Below are 25558 nucleotides of genomic sequence, written 5' to 3'. Positions count from 1 at the left end.
CCGTGGTTTATGAACATTTGGAAATACATTTTTGAAAACAAAAAGAGGTTTTTGTTGGTAACACATTCATTCAACAAAAACCTCTCTAGTTTTTACGTAGGTGTCATGGTTTCGAAGATTCAAATGAATCTTTGTAGCCCATTTTTCCAAATTTGAAAATTAAATAATTTTATTCTTTAGTCATCAAATTTTGGCATGTTTTTCAATAATTTTAAAATGAATTTTCCAAATATTAAAGATGTTTTTTTAGAATGGGCTCATTTAGAAAAACATCTTTCAGGTTTTACACAACTATCACGATTTGGGAGATATGAAGGAATATTTGGACCCTATTGTTCAATAACTCATGAAAATATTTTCCAAGATCACTCTCATAAAATTACCTTCATTTTTCAATAATTCATGGAATATTTTCCAAGAAATCAAACTTCTAGATGCGTGGAAATTATTGTTTTTCATATACACATATACGTCTTTACACAATAATTAATTTTCTGCATGCAAACATTGTCTTATTTTCTAAATGAAAATCTCATGCATACGCAATTTATTTTCTAAGATAAATCTAATATAATAGATATTGATCTCACACATATGAAAATTCTCTTAAAAAAATAATGCACAGATAACTTATCTTTTAAATTCTTGGAATCCCTCAGCCCAACAAGACTCCTGATGTGGTATTCAATATGGAATCAGTAATTTATACCATACTACCATAGCAAACATTGCCTTGGTAAGAGATGAAGCAATACTGCATTGAGTTTCCCACATGATCATCATTTAACCAACTAGATATGATTTTTAAAACACACTCATTGTTCTCTATTGGACTGTTTCTACATGCATTTAGCCATTAGTTCTCATTGTCCATAGGCTTACAATAAGTGGAATTAAGAAATTCAATAGCTTTTCTAAATCTTAAAAGCATTCCATAAATCCCCGTAAACCACTCCATAAATCATCCATAAATCACTTCATAAGTCATATTTTTCTAAATTCTCACATCACTCAATAAATCATCCTTAAATCATAATTTTCCAAATTCTATAATCACTCAATAAATCATCCACAAATCTCTCAGGTTTTTTCAAACTTGATTTTCTTTTTCTTTATGTACAAAATATCACCCATCCATAGTTTTTCTCAAACTATGACTCATTAGTTCTAAGACTCATAAAATATACCAATTTGGAAAATAAAATGGAAAATGCAATTTATTTACATTGAAGAATATAAATCATTCTCAATTTAAGAATTAAGAATTAATTCTTGCAATATTCCTCTAATCTAGAATTAGAAGAATATTCTTCTTGTAATATCAATATAAGAAATAATAGTATTTAATTATTCAATGACACTCACTTTATGACAGTTTTTACATTGGTTTACACCAAGGACATTACAATTTATTCATTAAGAATTCCAACAAATATTCATCTTATCTTTTGATTTATGATGCGTTGAGAGGGATCAATTCTCTCATGGTGAAAATTGCCTTTTTGAGTATAAATCTTGAGAAAAGTTTTTCAACTTGAAGGATTTGATTGATCTTATTATATGATAGATACAAAGTTAAAGTGGGTCTATGTTATTTCCAATTGTTAGAAACATCATGATACTTTTAGATGATTGTTATTATGTATATGTTAGAGATGAACATAATCCTTTGAAATTTACAACATTGTGAATCCAAATAATAACAAATTAACAATATTTAATGATGAATATGTTGAAGCATAAAAAATTAAATGATTAAGATGTTGAGAATTTCTCATTCTACTAAAATAGTATCAATGTCAATCTATCTTCTTTATATTTTCATATAGTGACACAACTTGTAAATGATAAAAAATATGGTTATCTATACATCAATTGAATATGATCGTTTTAAATTTAACTAGTTTCCTTAGTTTACTGAAAATATAAAGAGTATTATTTAGAAGTATGTTACAAGAATTAAGAGAGTAATGAGTTGAATAGAAATAAAATAACAATGTTGAATAATGGAAAATGTACATTGAAATAAATGCATGCACACATAAATCATTGCATTGACTATACATCTCAATTACAAAATGTGTTGGTTTTAATTAGATAGCAATATACAATACATTGATTTTAGTGTACCTGCCAACTTCCTTTTCCAATTCAACAAATGGATACATAATTGTGTATTTATGTATACATGTCAATACCAATTTCTATTCAATTTATTTTTATATTTTAATTTTTATGTCAACTTCATTATATATATATATATATATATATATATATATATATATATATCTATATATATATATATATATATATATATATATATATATATATATATATATATATATATATATATGATTGATCCCAATATATATGTCAATTTAAATATGATTTGATATAGAAATGAGGAAAAACATATACTAAGACCAACGCACTAATTTTAGTATACATGTCAATTTCGAATTCTGTTTGAACCTCAATTTCTATTCAATGTCGATATTTATTTCTATTTCAATTTGTGTTCAACTTGTAATACATTGATTTTAGTGTACATGTCAAATTTTAGATGGGTCGATCTAAAATTGAAAAGAAATGCAGACTAAAATAAAGATTTCCTAGAATTATAAAGATTTCCAACTTGTATGTCCATGTTTACTTTTGATTGTGAAAGAGACAAATAATATTTTTAAATGTTAATAGACTAATTTGTATTCAAGTCATTTGATAGGATAGTTCTTGCAAATAACGTTCATCTTCCTTTTCACTCTCTCTATGTGTAGTTGTGTTGTTCATTTCTATAGCCATATGAATCACATTGACACATTATTTTTTTCAATGCTATAATTTTATTATGAGGATAAACTTACATTATTATATGCATGAATATTCCTTTGGAAATATTTTTTCGTGAAGCGAGAACTAACCAAAAAAAATTAGCTTTTTTCAATATAATCTAATATAATACTCATGGTAGATCTATAATATTATATCAAATAACATTTAGAAAACTATAGTGATGACATTTCTTGTTACACACTTGTGAATTAAATCTAGCGCACATGAAAAAATCCAAGTTGTGGAGCCTACCTCAAAGCCTCCCTGTTGTAGGGAAAAGTATCCGATTCGGATGACCCTATCCCACTCTAAGGGTGATAGTACCTCAGCAACAACTGTAAAGAAAACTACTTAAGGTTTACTTCTTTATGAAAGCAAGAGAGAATGAAGAAATGCACTAACCGTTGCCTTGCGCTTAATGTCGAATCCAAACTCTTCTCTTTGCTGCTTGCTCCCAGCTCCTTGCTCTTTTGCTGGCCCAGCTACAATGAGATCCTGCAAAATAACAAAGAAGGAAACTACAAAAAACATGCAATCATAACTGATTCAAGGATTAGCATAAATCAAATATACAATTATCACAATACATCATTGAAACAAGTGCATATAGAAGAACCTCAATAGCTTTTATTAATGGAAGAAATAAAGTTCTGAGAGTGTTACAACCATTGAAGGCCCCAATCCAGCAACACCTCCCAGCAGAAAGAATTTCTCCTCTTCACCTCCTTCAAGCAATCACCCAATAGTTCTATAGTGAAACCAACAGCATATCATTACTTTGCACAAAATTCCAGCCTCCTGAGCTCATAGGAGAGAGCTCAATATATAGATGAATTGAGAAAGGATGAGTCATCTTGCAACTGATGTGTAGCTGCCTTGTGTCCTCTCTCTCTTCAGTTGATCTTCAGTTCTTGAGTCCACTTGGAGAACCTTGCTTCCACTTGGAGAAACAGAGCCTCTGGCTCATCACAAGGCGAAATCCTTGATCCAAGTGTCATTTTTGGAAGATTCCAGAGTAATGACTCAGTGTGCCACTTGTCCCATCTCGCTCAGCGCAGGTGGCCTTTGTTCTGCCTGCTTTGCAACGTAGGTACACCATGGAGGAGTTGAGTTTCAGCGCAGAAGCCTAGTGGAGCACCTGCTTTGATTTCAGGATAGCTTGTTTTTTAGTGTTTTCAGGTGGAGAACTGATCTGAGAGCTGTTGGTTTGCTGACCTTGTTCCTCTAGGGGTAGGAACATCATGTTTAGGGACTTTGGATCCCTTGGATTATTGACAATTCATGCCTAATGCTGCAAGGCACAAAATTGTCTATAACAGATGCCCCCTAAAGTATGAGGTCGTTTATCGAGTGAAATGCTTTATTAGGAGGATCCAAAGTTCATTCAATCTGCCGAGAAGTGTCCTGTAATAAGATACAATACAATACATTATTTTTCATACTTTTTCATGATCTAGCTGAGGCGGGCATTCCCATGCTCAGCTTTATAAATTCATTTTGGTACATAGAACAGATGATTGTCTGATGGTAGACTGATAATTCTCTGCTGAAATTATCATCCTTTGAGAAGGATGATCATCTGCTGCAATGATGTACACATCAAATGTCTTTATATCCTGAATACATATCGCAGCCCGGATGGATGAAACTAGATCCGGGGTCTTCAATCTCTTCCGATCTTCACTCGATGTACAAGTCGATCCATGTGAGAATTTCTTGAAGTCGAACATGGAAAGACATCGCTTGATTACCGGTCAATGATGTAAACCGTTAACAAGCGCGAGAGGAATCACCGATAAGGATGATGACCCTCAAGGTACGGCAGTACAATTCACATGGTGGGAATAAAGGACTTGGCGTCGACCACCATGCAAAATCTTCTGGTCGAAGGTCATTGATGTATACCTGTCGCCGGAAGTGAGAAACTTGCCATTGAGGCATGCAAGTTTCAAAGTACTGAAGGGGTTGTTCCTAGATCAACTCCTTGGATAATGAGCTGATGTCGACAAGGAGCGATCCGTCAAAGGAGGGCCTTAATGAATCCCACATCAGTGACACGGAACGGAGCTAGTGATTGTGATGAGGTGAAAACAAACTGTGATGTATGATTCAGGGTGGTGGTCATGAAATGGATGAAGGACAATGTATGGCAGTGGATGGGACAGGGTTGACTCTTTGCAGAACAACATCTCTTGAACGTATAACGACACTGATGTGATGGATCGGTAGCATTACCCCAAATGTGGATGGTGTGGTGAGGACCATGGTGATGAGACCGGTGAATGAAACAACCCAACCCAATGTGATACGGAGGACAAAGTGTCATGTTCAAGAGCGACTTGCTACCATTAAAGCTGTGAGGTTCTCCCAATTTTTTCCCCAGTCATTGCTGAACAGTACCTCTTTATTTTTGTCAAGCTTGAGGAGGATAACATATGCTTGTTCTATAACCTGCACTTCGGGCAAGCCCATTGCTATGTTTTAACGAGCCTAGCGATAGGGAAACTCGTTCTCGTCTAAAGACAAGTTTGTCGCTATTTAATGAATTTAACGAGTCTAACGACAAGGATAACTTGGTCCTTTTCATTTTTAGAGAGTCTGAAAAGGTACATAAAGTCAACTCCAGAATTCCTTTTTCGTCATCTAATCCCTTAAGTCCGAAAAAGTATAAAACAATACAGAAGGGATGAATTTTCGATTGCTTTAACGAGCCGAACAAAACAAGCGCTCGATCTTTTTGTGCAATAATCCCTCAGGTCCAAAAAGATTAAAATCTAGAGGAGGGATAGCTCTTCCGATCGTTTAACGAGCTGGAAGGCCAAAACTCGGCAAACTTTTCATATTTTACGAGTCAGAAGAAAAGAGCTCAAAGAAGACTCGTCTTTTGAGGAACGAGTGATAAACAGGGATAGCAGCAGATTCTAGGTATAGGTTGGAATATTCCAATCACGGCAGTGTCACAAGGATGGCTAAGTGAAATCACTCTTCGCAGTTGTTCCTCAAAATGGGTAAACAAACATATGGAGATGAACGATTGGCCAAATGAACGAATGGAGGTGAGACTGCAAGAACACGACCAAGGGCTTTAATATGGCTGTCAAAGGTTACATTTACCAAGGTTATTTACCGGTTCATTTTTTCTGGGTGAGCTTGAACTCTGGGGGAAGATTGCTCACAACTTATGTTTATTTTTTAACGAGCATGAACTATGTGCTAAAACTGCTCGGATCTTGCGTTTATTTTTTAACGAGCATGAAATGTGTGCTAAAACTGCTCGATTATACCAGTCTTAATACAAGGAACGCCTCAGGTGAGGTAGTCATATTTAAGGAGCTATACCTCACTATTTACTCCAATTTGGCAAGTTTTAACTTTTGCCCCACATCCTTTCTTTATGCAAGCTGGAAACGGCTAATCCTACGAGTTTAAAGGGTTAGACCTACAGGTTTAAAGGGAGGACCTAAAGATTTAAAAAAATAAATAGTCGTCCCGTGCTTGCACTCCAAAAGGTTTGCATGCCCCCAGGTATAAAGTACAATTTCAAGGTTACCCCTACTTCTTTCCGCCAAAACTTTCGTTATACCGAGAGAGGCCTACCTCTTTCTTATTATCCGAAAAATGGTTCTGTTCGCTGCCGCAAACTAAACTCTCTTTTCGGCGATGTCTATCATTAGGTTTCTAAGGATGGTGACTACTTGTTGCAGCAATTTCATCTCTTTCTTTGGAGGCTGCCCCTACTTATCCTTCAAAACATATATTTTAATGGGTGAGGCTTGCCTTCAAAGATGGTGGCTACTTGCCGCCACAAATGGATCTCCTCCCTTAGGAGAGCCTACTTTTTAGACAAAGGGAGCGAGAAGCTGATTATCTCACTCACATAACTTTGACAAAAGAACTTTATCCTAGAACAACCCTCTCTTCCTTCTTTCGGACGGGGTACGGACTAGTCCCATTCTTCTGCGGAAATTAACTTTATACCCAAGGTTTCCTCTGCCCAAGGCAGGCCAGGGTGCATGCCCCCTGGGTCCCAGTTACATCTTTTCGAATCACTCGCATTCATCGGGAAGTAGAACCGGGGGTGGAGGCATTCCTTGAGTGAATAAACCGTTAAGGGATGGTATTTGACTATTTGTGATGCGTGATCCTGGAAATGAAAGTTGGTCTACGAGCTTGACCATTCTTCCTTCGTGCGGAAAACACATAACTCTAAAGAGTGAGGACACTATCGCCTCCATGCAATATATATAGTCTCGTCCAAGGAGTAAGTTATACACCAAGGGTCCCTGGATGACCATGACGTTCATATGAACTGTCTTCCCCTTCAATGTAACGGGAACATTGGGGAGAATCCCTAACGGACGACTGGTTCCTTTATCAAAACCTGATAGATTTCTCATCTCAGGTAAAAGCGCCGGGGAACCCAGTGCTTTCCAAGAAATAGAGGAAAGGATACTCACAGATGCCCCTTCATCAATGATAGTTCCAGCCATCACCATTCTATAGATTTGGACAATGATTCTGAATGGTATATTGGCTGGTAACCGGGGTCTGCCTAGTTGGTTCCAATCAAAGGACACAACCAGGTTGCTTGGTGGTGGGACCGAATACACGGACGGATACGACCCTGACGATGTTCCTTCCTGCGATAAAGGAATGGGCGCATTGCCCTGATGCTCATCAGAGTCTGTGTTGATGAAAAGAATCTGGATGGTGTCATCCTTGTTCTCTTCAGTGAGGGTGTCATTTGAAGATGAATCTTCAACGACGGTGTCATTTGAGGATGAAACCTCTGAAGGAAGAACCGGGTCAACTGCCGTTTCGACCTTTAGACTTTCGTCTGGTCTGGATTCAGTAGGTTCATTCTCAATGACCGACACTTCAGCTGACCACTTGATCGGGCCAGCTGGATTTTCAACTATCGAGGGACTTGGCACGAGTTTTTGGTATCTAGGAGGAAGTCGTAACGGTGAAACCGGACGATCTTCCAAAAATCTCTTCGCCTCATCTAAGAATGGACAACGGTGGATGGCGTGATCGCCTTCACACAGTCTGTAGGGTGATCTTGGTCTCCCTCTTTGTCCTTCACTCTCGCTAGTTGACGGAATGCAATCAACATGTCTATCAGAGGTTGATGCTACCGGATTGTGCAACCTGGGGGACCAGTCCCTTAGTATCCGGGGAACACAAGGACAGTCACGGTGGAAGTGGGTCCCTTTGCAAATGACACATGGCGATTTAGGCCCGGTCGGTGTAGTGTGTGGATTTTTTTCAGATGTCTTTTGCTTGCCCCCAGTCGACTTCGCCATAGGCCCCTTCTACTTCTTTTCTCTCTTCTTCTTTTCCTTCTTCTCCATGGGAGGCTGACTTTTGCCGGCTCTACCTTGCGAAGATGAAGGATCAGAGGAAGAATTGTAAGAAGTGGAAGGCTGGTGGGTAGCTCTAGACTGGTCTGACTGTTGATTCGACTGCTCAGGATTAGTGGTGATCTGAACTACATTAGTTGAAAAGAGCCATACAGGTAGGCCAATTGTCAATCCTGGAAGTGACAATGTGGCCATATGAGGCGCACCAACATCTCCCCAAGAGGAGAAGGGATTGGGACTTCCACCAAGGTGACTTCCTTGGTTGGTGGGCTCCATACTTTTCAACTGAAAGATCAACGTGGGAATAACAGGTGATTATGTTCTGATTAAAATAAATTTTATTAACGACGCTTTAGACACAACTTTGCTTTTTCATGTTTTAAGAGTCGAGAAAAAGATAAAGATGACTCTAGTCTCCTTCGATGTTTTAACAAGCCCGAAGTGACAAATGCTCGGCTGGACTTTTTCAGTTATAGAGTTTGAAAAAGGCCAAATGAAACTACTCTGGAGTTCTAGGCAGAGGGTGTGCCAAACTTTTCGCGAAACCACAGAATACGTTTTACGGTACGGGTGTTCGATCTTCGTGAATGTTGTGTTCACTGCATCGCGATCAGTAGGGCGGCCGACACAGCTTCCTATGGATAAAGGCTTTGTTCCTATAGGGGTCTCCCAATATATACGCGACGGTATGTGGGAGCACAAGTCCGTATTAGTGCCACCGACTCTCAGGAGGAATCACCCACCTTCGTAGAGATCGACAGTCACTACGTTTAACGACGCCGGAACACGTCTATACCTAGACCTCTATGTGTTTGCGTTATGTTTCAAAGTGTTGTTAAGTAAATTGGATTTATTTTAATGTTGATCTTGCTTAGCAGTTTGCCTTTAAGGATCACCACGAGATGTATGTAACAAATTCCTGAATGCAGTCTAAGATGAGAAGCAAACTTTTCAATCTTTCAACTTTGAAAATCTTAACTACTGAGGAGAAGAAAGGCAAATCTTTTCACACAGATCATAGAGCACACACTAATGCAAAATTTCCTAAATCAGCATGCAAACAGTCAAATGCAAAATGCACAATGCATGTATTTTCTTTTCCCTTTCTTAATGTTGATGTATTACAAAAAGAAAGTTGTTATATAACTTTGATTTCGATTTAAAGCGAAAACAAACAAGCTTGTCCAAAATCAAAAGACACCTTAAGATTTACTTGTTTAATCACTGGAAATACATGAAATCAAACCATAATGACGAAAGTAAAAAGACTAATCAGCTATGGACAGCAAACAAGCTAACTCTTTAGACCAGCAAAATGCCTAACACAGGTTCAGATCTAAGAGGCCAAAGCAAGACTATTTCACTTTCGTTATGGGAAATTGTAAATGATGTAAGAAATACAAAAGAAAAAGTACAATTTCGTTATATAACAGAGGCGGAATGATGGCAAGTAAGGTTGGTTTCCGAACAGGTACAAGACTGGTAACTGGCTGCAAAATCTATAGTGAAAACAGGCAAGAAAAAGGGAAGAAACCCCAAATGCACAAGGCAAAATTGGGCCAACGCAGGTGCTGCACAGCCAGTCTGGCTCTCAGCGCAGGTAGCCCCTTCAGGACCTGTGTTGCAAAGCAGGTAGCCTGTGTACTATCTGCTTTGGAAAATGAAAGTTGCGTTTTCTCAATTTCCGGGTCACAATTTTCTCAAAAATTCACAGTTTTTGCTCAAATCAGAAGCTATCAGTCAAGTACACACTAAGGGATGACAAGGAAGATGAAAATCTATCACTAAGATCTTACAAGGATCCTTGTAGATCAGCTCTTCAAATCATGAACCTGCTCAGAAATGAGCTAGAGTAGCTGCCCTCTACTTCACTTTTGATATAGTCAAAAGCTTTTCGATTTGGTACTCTTTTGTTCAGGAAATGAATAGCAAAATGCTACAAACAATCAAACATATACGATCCCCAGTGGAGTCGCCAGTTTGTTGTAGGGAAAAGTATCCGATTCGGATGACCCTATCCCACTCTAAGGGTGATAGTACCTCAGCAACAACTGTAAAGAAAACTACTTAAGGTTTACTTCTTTATGAAAGCAAGAGAGAATGAAGAAATGCACTAACCGTTGCCTTGCGCTTAATGTCGAATCCAAACTCTTCTCTTTGCTGCTTGCTCCCAGCTCCTTGCTCTTTTGCTGGCCCAGCTACAATGAGATCCTGCAAAATAACAAAGAAGGAAACTACAAAAAGCATGCAATCATAACTGATTCAAGGATTAGCATAAATCAAATATACAATTATCACAATACATCATTGAGACAAGTGCATATAGAAGAACCTCAATAGCTTTTATTAATGGAAGAAATAAAGTTCTGAGAGTGTTACAACCATTGAAGGCCCCAATCCAGCAACACCTCCCAGCAGAAAGAATTTCTCCTCTTCACCTCCTTCAAGCAATCACCCAATAGTTCTATAGTGAAACCAACAGCATATCATTACTTTGCACAAAATTCCAGCCTCCTGAGCTCATAGGAGAGAGCTCAATATATAGATGAATTGAGAAAGGATGAGTCAGCTTGCAATAGATGTGTAGCTGCCTTGTGTCCTCTCTCTCTTCAGTTGATCTTCAGTTCTTGAGTCCACTTGGAGAACCTTGCTTCCACTTGGAGAAACAGAGCCTCTGACTCATCACAAGGCGAAATCCTTGATCCAAGTGTCATTTTTGGAAGATTCCAGAGTAATGACTCAGTGTGCCACTTGTCCCATCTCGCTCAGCGCAGGTGGTCTTTGTTCTACCTGCTTTGCAATGCAGGTACACCATGGAGGAGTTGAGTTTCAGCGCAGAAGCCTAGTGGATCACCTGCTTTGATTTCAGGATTGCTTGTTTTTTAGTGTTTTCAGGTGGAGAACTGATCTGAGAGCTGTTGGTTTGCTGACCTTGTTCCTCTAGGGGTAGGAACATCATGTTTAGGGACTTTGGATCCCTTGGATTATTGACAATTCATGCCTGATGCTGCAAGGCACAAAATTGTCTATAACACTCCCATAATGAAATCATCTATTATTTCATTTTTTTCCTTCCAGATGTCGTTAAAGGAAATGTTAGAGATTTCAAACTAAAACACAAATAACTACTCTATACGAAGTTGGAGATTGTAGTTTTGTGCCATGTATATCCACTTGATAGAATTTCTTACTAATAGAGAGTATCAATAGATGTGGGTGTGAAATAGAGACAGGTTGTTTTCCAACACAAGAAGGAGAGAAAGCTATAGATCCATTGATTTTTCATAATCCACTATAGCATGCACAACTCCACCATTGAAGTAGATTGAGTGGAAATCAAAGAGATGAAGAATTCTTGCTACCCCCACTAGTACAAAATGACTAATTAGGTAGTAAAAAAATGACTAAAATTTTCATATAAATGACTTTTTTTGGTCGGTGACCAATAGTAGCTAATTTATAGTATCTTATAACACTACCAAATGTTAGTCATTTTTAGCTTAGTCATTATCTGGTTGTCTCAATTTTATTATCTAGTAGTATATCTAGTCATAAATTTGTTCATTAATTTAGTCATTGATATAGTCATTAATTCCCACAATTAATGACCAAATATACAACAAAATATATTACTAAATGATCGCCCAATAAAACAAATTAACGACCAAATAAATATGACCAAAATGTTGGTCGTGTTATAAGATACTGTAAATTAGCTATTAATAGTCATATATACGCATATTTTAGTCATCGTTCGAAACCAATAAATGGCAAAAGAAGTATGACTAAATTTTGGTCGTGATATAAGATACTGTAGATTAGCTAGTAATAGTCATATATATGAAACATTTAGTCATCATTTGTAATCACAAATTTATCATCTACTGTTGGGTCCCTATAATACTAGTGATTACCCCATTACTATTGTAGTTATACCCCTTATTAGTGTTTTTGTGCCCCAATTGCCCCCATATTGTTATTACTGTGCCCCATAGAATCCCTCTATTGTTTTTTTTGTGGCTTTATATTATTATTGTTAGGTCAGCTGGATTATATTGTGACTCCTTAGACTCATCTATATAGAAAGGAGGTTTTGTGATTTGAATCATCCAAGAATTGTTCATTTATGTAATGTAAAGGAGGTTGCCCCCTCGAAGAGGCTGAATTCTAAGGCATTGATCTATCTTTTCTATCTTTTCTTGAGTTGGTTCCATAACATTTGCTATCAGAGCTTTGGATTCTAGGGTTTCGCTGCTCCAAATAGTTCATCGTGGAATTGTCGCTATAAAATTTTTTCTGCAATGTTTCAGAAGTTGCAAAAAAAACCCATTTGAGAAGACATCGTTTTGAATCTCGGGTCCAAACTTCGGATCTGTTTGCACTATATTTGCGGAGATATGATCTGAGGAAGTTGGTCTTCTTGCAGACTCCTGAATTACATTCCAAACAGGTGACCTGGGGAAAATCGTCATAACTTTCTTTCTGAGCATCAGATTGAAATCTCGTAAGAAGGTGCAGAAAGAGGACAGACTTTAGTTTCTTGTAGATATTTTTTCAGAGCCAAAGGTTGAAACAGTGACTCATGGCATGTCATACACGTTTGCTCTACGGAACTAGTCTATAAGCAGGTCACTGTGGGAGATTTTGTATAACTCTTCCTTGGAGAATCCAATTTGGATCATACTAGTGGCATTGGAAAGAGGACACAGAAGGCTACTACAGGTCGTAATTTCAGAACTGGATGATCCGAAATTACAGAGATACATCAGATTCAATATCAGGCTTCTAAGAAGTGAAAAGAAGGTGTGTAGTTTTTTTAAATTTTTGCGTAAGCTTGGTTTGAAGGAATTAAAAGGGCATAGTAAAGCATTATTATCGGTAACTGATGCCCCGAGAAAAGAAAATGCAAACACCTAGTAAGGAACTTCAAACCTCTAGCATGACTCATGAAGAATAGGAAGAAATGCTACATGATATATCAAAATTACATGAACAAGTGCAACAAATGTCATGCTCACAAAAGCTAACAGAAGCTAATATAAATGGCGTGGAATCTAAGATAAATGGCATGGAATCTAGGATAAAGGGCATGGAAGCTAAGATGGATGATTCGAAGACAGATTTGAAGACAAACATGGCAGATTCGAAGACAAATTTGACAAATTTTCTACAAGAAATACTTACTAATGGTAAAAAGGTTGTAAAGGAAACTCATGATGCAAACAAAAGAAATGTTAATCATGATTCCATAGACTCTAATTTTGGATCGAAGACCCACCCTATTCCAAAAATCGATATGAGGAAGTTTGATGGCAAGGATCTCGCCACATGGATATTACGGATGGAGCAATTCTTCGATCTTAATAATGTGAAAAACACACAAAAGGTACGTATGGTAACTTTATATTTGGAACCAAATCAGTTTGTATGGTATCAATGGCTATGCTCTCATAAACAATTTATCACTTGGGAAATTTTTATGGAAGAATTGATAGCACATTATGAGGATACAAAAAGCAACACTTTTTTTAGCCAATTGATAAGTCTCAAACAAAAGGGTTCAATAATGGAGCACATTGAGGAGTTCCAAAAATTGAACATAAGGGTAAAAGATATTCCAGAGGAGCATAGGATTGATGTGTTCATAGGGTCTTTAAAGGATAATATCCTACATGATGTTCGCCTTTGGGAACCTGATTCATTAGAGAAGGCATTCAGGTTAGCAAGAAAAATGGAAAGCTAAATTATGGCAACCAAGAAGCATACCACTCACAACTATAAAGATGTAAGTGTTGTTGCCCCTGGTCTTCCACAACCTAGAAGGTTAACACCACAACAATTGGAAGAAAAAAGAGCAAAAGGGCTTTGTTACAGTTGTGATAGCAAATACACTAAAGGTCATAAGTGTGCTGAGAAGAAATTATTCTACATAGATTGTGAAGAGGAAGAAGAAAAGGAGAAAGAAAGGTAAAAAGAAGAGGATATACTCCAGGAACAAAGCCTAGATGAAGAAAAAATAAATCCGACCATATCTTGTAATGCATTGGAGGGAATTACCACTCCTCAAACCATCAAGATAGAAGGACAAATCAAGAAGAAAAAGGTAATAGTGTTGATTGATTCAGGAAGCGCCCACAATTTTATTCATTGTAAGGTAGCAAAAGAATTGAATTGCTTCCTATATCTAGCACCAGAGTGTCAAGTGATGATTGCAAATGGAGGAACAATAAATTACTCTAGAAAGTGCCATAATATCAAGCTATCCATGGGACAATATGTATTGACTAGCCCAATGCTTTCCATTCCAATGGGAGGTGTTGATGTTGTACTAGGAGTCCAATGGCTACAATCCTTGGGTACAATAGCTTTTAATTTTCAAGAACTTTTCATCAAATTTTCTATGGAAGGAAAGGAAGTTGAATTAAGGGGTATTGTAGGGAAACCAGGAAAGATAATCAGCTCTAATGGTATGACAAAGCTTCTAAAAAAGGAGCAAAGAGGTGTAATTGCACAATTATGTTCGCTAAATGTTTCCACATCAGAATCATCTATTTCTCCAGATCTCCAAAAAGTCCTGGAAAATCATTCCAAGGTATTTGAGACTCCCAAAGGTCTCCCACCTATGCGTGATCATGATCATGCTATTCATCTGATTCCAGGAAGTGTTCCTCCAAACATCAGGCCGTACAGATATCCCTATGTCCAAAAGAGTGAAATTGAACGTATGGTTGCAGAAATGCTAGAGGCTGGTATAATTCAACCGAGTCAAAGTTATTTCTCTGCTCCTGTAGTATTAGTGCACAAGAATGATCGATCATGGCGCATGTGTCCGGATTATAGGGACCTCAACAAGCTCGCTATTAAAGATAAGTTCCCCATTCATGTCATTGATGAATTACTGGATGAATTGCATGGATCAATTTACTTCACCAAGTTGGATCTTCATTCAAGATATCATCAAATCAGAATGAAGACTGAATACATTCCGAAAACAGCATTTGGAACTCATGAGGGTCATTAAGAATTTTTGGTCATGCCTTTTGGCCTTACCAATGCACCTTCAACATTTCAAGGTTTGATGAATTCAATTTTCAAACCATTCCTTAGAAAATTTGTGTTGGTATTTTTTGATGATTTACTAATCTATAGCAAGTCTTGGAAGGATCATGTTGAACATGTTGACAAGGTTCTACAACTATTGGAGGAGAAACAATTATATGCAAAAAGATCCAAATGTTTCTTTGGAGTCCAGGAGGTGGAATATCTGGGTCATATTGTATCTCATGAAGGAGTTAAGGTAGACCCTAGAAAAATTAAAGCCATTAAGGAATGGAAAATCCCCACATCCATAAAGCATATGTAAGGATTTCTCGGGTTGACAGGGTATTATCGCAAGTTTGTTAAGAATTATGGGAGAATAGCAGCACCTCTAACAACATTATTGAAGAAAGATGCATTTTCATGGACTCTGGAAGCAACAAAGGCCTTTGAACATCTTAAAGAGGCAATGTGCCAAGCACCAGTCTTAGCTACACCGGACTTCACAAAAACCTTTATTGTGGAATGTGATGCTTCAGGAAATGGAATTGGTGCTGTTCTAATGCAGATGAAAGACCCATTGCTTTTGAAAGTCGTCCGATCAAGGGAAGGTTTTTAAGAAAAGCTATTTATGAGAAGGAAATGTTAGCAATACTCCATGCACTTAGGAAATGGAGACCCTACCTAATGGGAAGACACTTCAAGGTAAAAACGGACCATGATAGCCTTAAATACTTTTTAGAACAAAGATTATCCTCTGAAGAGCAACAAAAGTGGGTCACAAAGATGTTGGGTTATGACTTTGAAATCATCTACAAAAAGGGAAGAAAAATGTGGTGGCAGATGCACTCTCAAGAAAGGATGAGGATGTGGAAGCATTGTTGTGCGCCATTTCTATTATCCAACCAGATTGGATAAACGAAGCAAGGGAGGAAGGGAAGAATGATGAAGAAGTGTGGGCACTTATTCGAAAGTTACAACAAGATTCCAGTACATCTGATACATTTAACTGGAAAAATGATTCGTTATGGTACAAAGATCGCTTATACCTCTGTAAGAATCCCCAACTAAAACAAAAGATTCTTATGGAATTGCACACTTCTCCCTTAGGAGGGCACTCAGGATTTTTAAAAACTTACCACAGGGTTAAGAAGGAATTTTTTTGGGATGGCCTTAAATTAGATATTCAAAATTTTGTGGAGGAATGTTTGGTTTGCCAACAAAATAAAGTTAAAACAATTAAGACATCGAGTCTATTACAACCTTTATCCATTCCAAGCCAACGTTGGGATGAGGTTTCAATGAATTTTATCACAGGTTTACCCAAGTCTGAGGGAAAGAGTTTCATCATGGTGGTAGTTGACAGACTTACCAAGTATGCACACTTTTGTGCATTATCACATCCATTTAAAGCCAGTACAGTTTCTACTGCATTTTTGGAAACAATTCAAAAGCTACATGGAAACCCAAATATTATTGTAAGTGAGAGAGATCCCATTTTCACTGGAAATTTTTGGACAGAATTATTTTCTTGTCTTGGTACTCAGTTAGCTCATAGCTCATCTTATCATCCTCAATCTGATGGGAAAACTGAGATAGTAAACAAATGTTTGGAAGGATATCTTCATTTCTTTGTATCTGATAAAAAGACACAATGGGTCAAATGGTTGCCTCTGGTTGAATGGTGGTATAACACTTCCTTCCATACAGCAACAAAAATGACCCCATTTATGGCACTTTATGGATATCAACCACCATCCATCACATAATATTTGAGAGAAAATTCTAAGGTTCAGGCAGCGGAACATCACATCGAACATCAACAACAAGTCCTCCAACTCTTAAAGGATAACCTCGTGTTGGCACAGAATAGAATGAAACAACAGGCAGATCAACATCACAGTGAAAGAAGTTTTGATGTAGGTGATTGGGTATTCCTACGGCTACAACCATATAATCAAATGTCCCTCAAGCAAGCTAAGAAGGATAATAAATTATCACCAAAGTATTATGGTTCGTACAAGGTGTTGCAAAAGATTGGTACTATGGCATACAAATTGGAGCTTCCTGCAGCTTCTCGATTGCACCTAGTTTTCCATGTTTCATGTTTAAAGAAGGTTATAGGCGACAAGCTCCCAGTTCAAACAATATTGCCAGAACTTGATGAGGAAGGAAAAATTATGTTGGAACCGGAAGCAGTCACAGAAGCAAGAACTCGACAGCTATGAAATCGATCAATTTCAGAGTATCTTATCAAGTGGAAGAACTTATCTGCTGAAGATTCCACATGGGAGGATGAGAATTTTATGCAGAAGTATCCAGAACTACTCAAGTGTTGAAGACAACACTTTTTTGAAGGAGAGGGGCATGTTGGGTCCCTATAATACTAGTGATTACCCCATTACTATTGTAGTTATACCCCTTATTAATATTGTTGTGCCCCTATTGCCCCCATATTGTTATTACTGTGCCCCATAGAAACCCTCTATTTTTATTTTTGTGGCTTTATATTATTATTGCTAGGTCGGCTGGATTATATTGTGACTCCTTATACTCCTATATATAGAAAGGAGGTTTTTCCATTTGAATCATCCAAGAATTCTTCATTTATGTAATGTAAAGGAGGTTGCCCCCTCGAAGAGGCTAAATTCTAAGGCATTGATCTATCTTTTCTATGTTTTCTTGAGTTGGTTTCATAACATTTATAGTGGTCATTTATATTTCTTTGGTAGTTTCATATTCATTATATAAATGACTACTTTAGTAGTTTATAGTCGTTTCATATACTTTCATTAACAACCATTACAAGAAAATAATTTTGTTGTATATTCATTTTATTTGTGATCATCATTAATCTACATAAATTAATTAGTATGATTTTGCAACTAAATTAAAAAAAAAAATTATCATATAATGTACATATTCATCTAATATGAAAACGCAGTGGTACAAATATTAATTATAATACTAAATAATATCAAGTAAAACTATAAATAATTTCAACCACGAAAATTATAGTATATAAAATTTCAAGTATTACAATATGATGTTCCAACTTAATATTAGTTGGAGTAAAATTTACACATAAAATATTGTTTCATCACTTCAAAACATTATTATTGTGTTGTCAAGTCATTGCAGGTGAATTCACCAACTATGAGGACTTCATCATATGTCTCTATGTGTGTCTTATGTGGGATATTTGCTCTACAACTACCACCAAACCAACAGTCTTCTCTCTCTCTTTAATTTGCAATGTGTTGCTTCAATGTTATTGTTTTTCTCTTTCTTCAATTCCTACTTCTTACTGTCAATACTGAGTTTCTTTTCTGAAAATAAATAAGATACAATGCAGAGTATAAGACATAAAAGACGATGAACAATGGAATATAAAATAAAGCATACTCTAAAGGATTTATATGATATATACCTTAACATAAAAAATATTGTCAATGCCAATTGTCCCAATAAAAGCAAGAAACTCGAACAAGTTTTCTTTAGTTGGGCAATAGTGGTCATTATGTGGCCAGATGACCTATATAAACAAAGAAAATAAAACATCACCATAGAAAATAAAACCTAAGTAAACTTAGTATTCAACCTTCAAGGAACGCTAGGCATAATCATGCTAACTATGTTACATGCTAAAAAGCTCAAGTTGTAGATTACTGGTGAGCACCAATATTGCAACAATGATGATGCAACTCCTGGGCTTCCTACTTTACTTTTATCAACCCGGTAGTTCGTAACAAACTTTGAAGCAATGGTGTTATATGCACAAGTACTAGTTCTTACTGCAGGCTGTCACTTGGTTAGCTGGCGCAAGATCACTAGGAGCTCAAGCCAGCTTCTATGAATTCCAAAAGAATCTTTGTATGTGATAAAAGAAAGGAAATTTTACTCTACAAAGGCTACTCTACTTGCAGAAAGAGAAAGAAGACTGGAATGTAAAGTAAACCTAGCAAACCCTAATTAACCAACTAATCTTACTTTCGTAGAAAGAGAGATGAAAAAACATAAAATGAATGCCATTACCTACTTAGGAAGTAAAAAACATCTACTCAAGCTATTTGTATAAGGAAATGAGAAAAAAACATCGTTATGGATTTTTATGTATTTTCAGGTGAAATTGTCATGCATGTAATTTATTTGTTTGCTTGTTTGTGAATGTGATAGTGATTAGGTGGCGATGGAGGGCGACTTTGGAGTTTGTAGATGTGTAGGAAGGTGTGGATGGGTCCTAGGAGGTCCCAGGTGGCCTTCTGGAGGCTTTTCCTGCAATCAGACTTCAAAAATATACCTACAGGAAAATCTACAGGAGGCTGTAGGGGATCTACAAGAGGTCTACAGGAGGATGCCGAGAGTAGTTTTGGAGGTTTTGAAGCTAAGAAAGTAGGTGAAAAAGGTAGCTGAAGGCTAGGGTGATGTGTTAAGGTGTCTAGGGTTCATCAAGAAGGATCAGGAAAGGGAAAGAAGGTTGGACTTATTCAGGGAAAGAGAGGAAAGTTCATGAGAAAAGTGCAGAAAACTAAGGCGGATTTGTGAGGGACTTTGGGTGACCTGTGGAACATAGATCAAAGAGAAATGGTGATGGCTATTTGGATAACTTATTGAGAGAAGAGGATTGCTGCAACAGAACTGAAATTCACATCATGGTATTAAGCAAGCAAGGAAATTAGCTACATCAAAAAAATAGAACTTTGCATCAAGTTAGTCTAAATTTTGATCTAGGAAAGTAAATGCTGAAAAATGCTACATGGAAAGAAAGCATGGAAGGAAATTTATTGCAAAGATAGAAATGAGCATGGTGAAATAGATCTACAGCAAAGCATTCACCTTCTAACAAACTGCAACACCAAAAATCCTATGGAAAAGGTAAATTTGTGTTTTCGTGGTAGCAAGAGGGTCTTGGCCTCAATTCATGGTCCCAGAGGGAGGAAAGGAGGCCAAGGCTTTGTTGTTGCCTTTTTGTATCTTTTTCCTATCCCTGTTTAACATGCTATAGCAAACTGAAATGGAAACATCCTTCTAAATCACCAAAAGTAACCTATTCTTAACCAAGAAAGAAATCTATTTAACTGCAACTAATTCATAAACTGAAAAAAAGCATATAAATACAAAACAATAGGAGCTTGGCTACTTGGACTGGGCCCTAACCGAAGAGCTTTAGCCCTTTGAGGTAACTCAGTGCTATCTCGAACAAGATCTCATGTTCATTATCAAAATAATAATATGATTACATGAAACTGTCAACAAAAGTAAGCTCGAAGTTGAGCAGAAAAAGCTGCAACAAAATTTCGAAAATTTGACTAACTTCCAACAACCTAATCAGGCCCTAGGCCTCTCTACTTATATAACTAAGGCTCCCAACAGCTTCCTTAAAATCATGGAGGCTTGGCTCCCAAAACTTGAGATAAACAAAAGTTATCCTCCACTTGCTCAGTTGCCTCTTTGTTGCATTGATGTGGTTGCTTGTGCTCCAAGCTGCATGTTCGAGAATTTGGAGTGGGGAGTCATCAATGAGGGGAATACCATCCTATAAATCATGTCCCTTGTCTACTTCGAATTCTTGCTGCCAATTGTCTATTAAATCTTTGACTTTAACAACAAAAATGACCAAAAATCTGCACTAAACACACATTAGACTCCATGGCATAATGACCAACCCAACTCACTCTATTAGCATAAATATAATAAAATATCATGCAATAAAATAATGAGAATGGTGGATTAAGCTAAGTTAGGAGGGAAAATTAGCCCATATAATTACCCATTTATGGGGCTCATCATGACCCTCCTACTGAAGCTATTGCTCATCCTCTAAGCAACTCAATCCATCTCCTCATCTTTGATGGCCCTAATGGCATCTCTGACATCCCATGCCTCTGATGTGCGGTCCTCTTCTTTGTCATGGAATCCTGCATTTTTGTCCACCTCTTCCCACTGCTCTTGTTCTTCTTCCTCTTTTCTACCTTCCAACAGGCCTAGAAATAGTGGGGGACTCAATTTGAGGCCAATCCAATTGACCTTCAAATTTGGCATAGAGCACTTATACAATGGCACTCTCCTCAATGCTTCTTTCATCCTTGTTGGGGAATGATACTCTCTAATTTTCACACTATGTGGTAGAGTGTTCCACCTCCTCATACAAGCATCAATACAATCTTCCCCAAGTAATCTTTCCATATCCTCAAAATGTGTAATGGCCTGAATCTGATCATTGATATAATTAGGGACACTTTGAGGATTATTTGCAAGTAGATGGTGTGTGTTGATGAGAGCCATGGGGTCTGATGGCTCAGCTCTGATCATTAAGGGTTCATTTTTCTCTTTTGCCATCAACTTTTTGATTTTTGTTGCCCTTTCCTCCTCATGATTCATCCATGAGGCCATGGCCATTAGATATAGGTCCCCAAGCTTAGAATTGGGGTCCCACATGTTCATGTCTGTGAGGGCCATGTTATGTAAATAGAACTCTGCTATTTTTTCCTTGTCTTCTAAAGAGCTTTGGTCACATAGGTCCATGAACTGTCTGTAATCCTAAAAAGTCATTCTGCCTCTCTATGCCAAAGTCTTTATCTGAAACTATAGCCACTGGTCCTTGAGGTATAATCCATATGATTTTGCTAGTGTTATGCATTGTTGTGCCTCCATAGACCGGTTGGACATGCATGTCAGTTGTGTCTCCTTTTCTTGCAGTTGTCTTCTTAGCAACTCATTTTCTGTTTCCAAGTGAGTTCTTATGATTTCCTCTCTATGTCTTACAGAACTTAACTCCCTGCTCATTTCTCTAAGCTTGTTCTCCATGTGGCCAATATCCTCTACCCCCTTGGATTTGGAAATTTTCATCCATCTATGTCTCCTTATCATTTCTTTCTCTAACTCAAAGAAAAGTGGGACTAAAAATTTCTGTGGAATGATTTCCCCCCCCTAAAGAAGATTGTAGTAAGAGCCCAAAGTAGGCTGGGGGTTAGGTTCTTGTGCCTCTGCTATTTCCTCCTTCCCCTTTGGCTATTCTTCTACCCTTTTCTCAAATTTTTCAGTCTCCTATAGATTAGTTAGTGTCTCCTGTAGAACAGTTTGTTCCTCTTGTAGAGTTGTTTTTGAGTCCTGTAGTTGCACTCATTCCTTCCAGGTGGAAGATCTCGGACTTCCTCTTTCATATGTGATGGGGGTTTGAGAGGGATATTCTTCCCCTTTGACAATGGGTGAATCTTCAATTATAATAGGCACTGTTGAAGATGGCTGTGGTTTTCCTGTTTTTATCTTGTGCTTTTCCGAGCCCTAAAACACATTGATGTCTACCTCTTCCTCTTCTATTTTGGTTTCATTGGGGTGCTAAGGGTAGTGAGGGCAACTGCTACCTCTATTTCTAGGGTCTCGGGGGACACTTCTGTCTTTTCTGCCCCTTTTTCCTCTCATTTTGTCTTCTCTGTCTCTGCTGGTTTTGTTTCCTCTTGCTCTGTTTTGGTTTCTTCCTCCTCTAGTTTAGTTTCCTCCTTCTCTGTTTTGGTGTCTTCCTCCTCTGATTGTTCCTTAGTTTCCTCCCCTTCTTCCCCTTCTTTCTCTTCCCCCTCACTATGACAATGATTGTGATCATATGTGAGGGCCTTTATATCATCTTCTTCTATCGTGTTTCTAAAGATTTCCCATGCTATGGGGATGTGAAGGTACAGAGAGCTTCTTCCACTAATAGTTTAATTAAACCATGGTGAGCCAACTGATTTGGACCTCCTGCCTTCAACTTAATGCAAGAATCTATGAGGGAATGCAAGAGAAAATAGGGGATGCTGAGTTTCTGGGGTGTTGGAGTGTCCATGCCATATCTCAACTCATGGAGAAGTCTAAAATGGTAGCCATAAACTATGCTATACCTCCCTTCACAGGAAATATACTTGATAATTTGGTAACTGACCTCATCCCAAGGGTAAGGTATGCTTTTTCTTCTAATGCCATTTTTGTCTTCTACAGGACGCTGATTGGGTTGGAAGAAATTTTTCTTGGCAAATTGTCCAATTCACTTTTCATCTTTGCTCCAAGGTAATCCAAGGGGAAGGCTGGTAACCCTACTGATAAATTCTGGGGTGATTTCCATGGAAATACCCCTCAAAGTAACAGTGGCATGGGTCCTTCAGTGAGGGACTAAAGAAAGCGCAAACTCCTGAGCCACTTCTTCATCAAACCCTCGGAAATTTTGAAAGAATGGCATCCAATTTGCTTTGGTAAAAATGGCTACTACTTCGGATGTTCATGGATCCTAGTTGAATTTGTGTGCTCCTTCCTCATGAATCCCCCTGTCATTTTCCTTATACCCCCTTTGAACACCCAAGATAGAGTTGGAGACAAGAATTTTGAAGGAACAGGAAAACAGAGGAAAAACTGTGTTTTTTAGGAAAACAGGTAGAAAATTCTTATGTAATTTCTCTCCTTCCATGGACTCAATTTCTCCTTAAAATTATATCATTCCTTGCACATATTGATAATCAAGGTGTGTATGCACAAAACCTACCTCCTCAAGCCATAATTCAAGAAAAAATTCTATTTTTTCTCCTTAAAAACTACTTACTGCCGCTCTTATAGAACTGGCTATAGGTGCTCCTATAGAAACTATTATTGCTCCTGTAGAACGCCGATAGAAAAAGGATGGATGAAAATGATAGAGAACGATGGTTTCGAGGCTATGGAGGTGGTATAGAGCCTGTTGTAGCTAAGTGGACAAGGATGAAATGGAAGAAAAGGTGGTGAAGGAGTTTCGAGGAGGAATACTTATTTCTTCTTTTAGATATTTCTGGTGATGGGGTGAGATGGCAGAAATGTAAGTTGCCATATTTGGACCATTGGTCCCCACTTCCTTTTCATCATGACTCCTCATGACTCTTTCCTGTAATCACTCCCCATCATTGCATCGGAGTTTGTATACCCTCCACTACCTGTCCTTTTGGTTTTTTTGTGAGTTGACTAGGCACATGTGTGGTGGCATCTCCGGATGAGCGCAGTCAACTGGATGAGGGTGGCCAGTTAATTGTCCATCTTTTCTTGTCCAAACCTAACCATCTCATTCACTTATGCATATTTTTGAATTACACAGATGCAACAGAGGAGAGGGTTAGACACTTACCTGCAATTCAAATGTTCGTGATGTGGTGCATTTTGGTTCCTTTCCTGCTGCATACTTGTATTTCAATTGTTGCATGTCTATATCTCCTCTGTTGTATGCTTTCTACTCCCTAATGTGTGGCTTCTGTGCTTTGTGCAGGTATCCTCTAGACGGTTCTGGCTTCAGACATCCTCTTCAATTCCCTGGTCGCACTTCTTTTGCTATTGTGGCTTGATTTTAAGGGGACCAGCTACTACAAGAAATCCTATAGGAGCTCATGTAGCTACTTCTCCCTTTAAAATTTTAGCTGATTTTTTTGCTGGGAGTTGGAAGGATGATGTTGGAGATGCTGATGAAGATGGAGAGGTACTTGGTAAGATGCAGGTGAGATTTGGAGGTGTTGCTCCCTTTATTTTTGTTTTTTTCTGAAAAATTGATTTCTGTGTTTTTTTTTACAGGAAGGGAAGAAATCGATGATGATGAGGTGGTGCAGCTGTGGGATGGAAGGCCTACATGCTCTTCATGAAACTTCCCAACCCCTCAAACTATTTTTAAAATCCATTTCTGGCTCTCTCTGATTTCTACAAGAGCCTCCTCTAGAACACACAAGGCCTCCTGTAGGATACACAGTCTTGAAAAAAACAATGTGAGGTGGAATAAAGGTTAAAAATGATGGAGAAGAGTGTGGAGGAGATGAATTAGGCTTTGTGGCATCTTCTCTTGCTCCCTGTGGTCCACCTATAACCTAAAATGCACATTAAAAGTCAATTTTCTTTTCCTTTTTTTTTCTGTTTTTTCTTCTCTTTTTTTTTTTTTTTTTTGAAAGACAACTAGGGCACCTCAAGTAGGTTTTCACCCTAATTTATTGCCCTGGGCACCTCCAAGGGAGGTTTTCACCCAGGGATCTTATTCTTTCTCTTTTTTGTTTTTGTCATCATTGGGCCACCTCAAAATAGGTTTTCAACCTAATGATGGGACTCAAGCACCTCATGGAGATTTTCACTTGAGTCCCTATTATTATTTCATTTTTTTTTCTTCTTCTTTAGTGAGTGGGTGTAGTGGAGGCTAAGACCTGCTCCACTACCAACACTGCCTTATTCAAATCTTCAATTAACTCTCACTTGGAGAGGGGCTTCTTGTAAATTTTCAACCTATGTCCATTGACAAGCATGGGGATGACTTTCTTATCAATGGTTCTGATCATAACTAAACCATTGTCATTACATTT

This window comes from Pinus tabuliformis, chromosome 9 (assembly GCF_031772625.1).
Source record: "Pinus tabuliformis cultivar Carrire ecotype Pingquan chromosome 9, CPIR1, whole genome shotgun sequence".
Classification (NCBI taxonomy): domain Eukaryota; kingdom Viridiplantae; phylum Streptophyta; class Pinopsida; order Pinales; family Pinaceae; genus Pinus; species Pinus tabuliformis.
This window is presented reverse-complemented; position numbering follows the sequence as displayed.